Source organism: Octopus bimaculoides, chromosome 14, assembly GCF_001194135.2.
Source record: "Octopus bimaculoides isolate UCB-OBI-ISO-001 chromosome 14, ASM119413v2, whole genome shotgun sequence".
Classification (NCBI taxonomy): domain Eukaryota; kingdom Metazoa; phylum Mollusca; class Cephalopoda; order Octopoda; family Octopodidae; genus Octopus; species Octopus bimaculoides.
In genome coordinates, this window is record NC_068994.1 from 48560275 (window position 1) to 48561144 (window position 870).

Sequence of the window (870 nt, forward strand, 5' to 3'; positions counted from 1 at the left end):
TCTAACAACAGAGCAATAAAACAAAATGAAGAATAAAACCAAGCAAAACAAATCAAAGAAGACTTCAGGTTGTGTATTTTACGACACATTTCTTATAATTTTTTTTTCTTTTCCTGTTTATTTTATTAAATTTTTTTTTCATTTTCCCCCCATGCGCTTTTTAACGAATGACTTAAAACACGCAGGTATAAAATAATAAATGTAGACGAAAAAGGGAGGGAGAGTGTGGAGGTATATGGGAGGGAAGAACCTTCCAGCAAAAGCGGAAATCTCAGACAGGCTAGCTTAGAGATACATACCATTGTTGTTGTAGTTGCTGCTGGTGTTTCTATTCTTCTGTTGTTGGATCATGTTTGTGATTGCAAGAAGGCTTCTGGCTGTGTAACAGCATCGGATGAACATGTTTTGGCTCACCAAACAGCGAGGTGGCTTCCGGATAAATACCAACACAGGACGAGCGCGTTCATTCTTTTTTTATACAATGAAGTCTACAACAGTAGCGACAACAACAACAGCAGTAAAACAGCTTAACGTGTTTGTTCTAACACCATCTAGCGAGCAACCCAATAAAAACATCGTACATGTACACGTTCATACCAGCAAACATCTCACACACACACACACATTTTCGAACTTATATAAATATATTATGTGTGCACGAGTGTGTTCAGTTTGTTAGAAACTTTAAGCTATTAACACCGCTGGCCACATATCTATCTATCTATCTATCTATCTATCTATCTATCTATCTATCTATCTATCTATCTATCTGTCTGTCTGTCTGTCTGTCTGTCTGTCTGTCTGTCTGTCTGTCTGTCTGTCTGTCTGTCTGTCCGTCCGTCTATCTATATATGTATTTTTTTCTTTTAT